This window comes from Jatropha curcas, chromosome 5 (genome assembly GCF_041381405.1).
Source record: "Jatropha curcas cultivar XTBG-Jc1 chromosome 5, XTBG_Jcur_1.0, whole genome shotgun sequence".
Lineage (NCBI taxonomy): Eukaryota > Viridiplantae > Streptophyta > Magnoliopsida > Malpighiales > Euphorbiaceae > Jatropha > Jatropha curcas.
In genome coordinates, this window is record NC_143155.1 from 16,810,152 (window position 1) to 16,811,171 (window position 1,020).

At 38.1% G+C, this 1,020-nt stretch overlaps 1 non-coding gene across 1 annotated transcript; it reads left to right on the plus strand.

Annotated features, from left to right (window-relative positions):
• The first annotated feature begins 353 nt into the window (after positions 1-353).
• On the plus strand, positions 354-460 carry LOC149496291 (small nucleolar RNA R71). Its single transcript, XR_016321074.1, has one exon. It is a non-coding gene; the product is annotated as a small nucleolar RNA R71 (small nucleolar RNA).
• Positions 461-1,020: the final 560 nt, after the last annotated feature.

Here is a 1,020-nt window from a genome sequence, read left to right on the forward strand (position 1 = left end):
TTTGCGGATTCAAAGAGTCTATCATGCATTCTCCAATCTTGTGTTGCCCATTGCATCTGTCACAAACTTGCATAATAGAATTTACAGGATTAGTAGTTAATAGGTCCAATTTTCTTACCATGTTATCTACCTTGGCATCGAATGCTGTAATGGCATCTATTTCATAGACTCCTGCAATTCCCTTCCTTTCAGTATTGTTTTGATAATGGCTGTTGCTTGCCATCTCCTCTATCAATTCATATGCCTCATCAATTGCCTTCCTCTCAAAAGATCCACCTGCAGCTGCATCTAAAGTGATTTTAATGTTAGGAGATAATGCATTATAAAAAGTTTGTACCTGTAACTACTTAGGCAAACTGTGATGTGGGCACTTTCCCAACAAGTCCTTGAATCTTTCTCAAGCTTCATACAAGCTTTCTTGATCATGGTGAGCAAATGTCATTATCTCATTGCGCAGTTTTGTGGTCTTTGAAGATGGAAAGAATTTTGCTAAAAACTTTTGGGCTAATTCTGCCCATGTTGTGAAACTTCCAGCAGGGCATGACTATAACCAAGATCGTGCTTTATCCCTAAGAGTGAAAGGAAAAAGTCTCAGTTTAATTGCATCTTCAGAAACACCATTCTGTTTGAAAGTATCGCAAATTTCTAGGAAATTTGTGATATGAGCGTTAGGATCTTCACTTGGCAAACCCCCATATTGAATCGAGGTGGAAAGCATTTGGATAATTGCGGGTTTGATTTCAAAGTTATTAGCTTCCACCAGAGGTCTTGTAATACTTAAGGTGGTCCCATTAAGATTAGGTGTTGTGTAGTCTCGCAAGGTGCGGACCGAATTTTGAAATGGAGGTTCATCTTCTATTTCGTTTCCATTGACCATGTCTGCTTGCTATTCGGAATTTATTTCACGTGCTCTTCTTGTAGCGTTGTTCCTATAGTAAGTTCTTTTAATTTCTAGATCAAAGACTAGGGGTTCAGTCCTACCTGATCTTCTTTGCATAAACACCTGAAATAATTATTAAA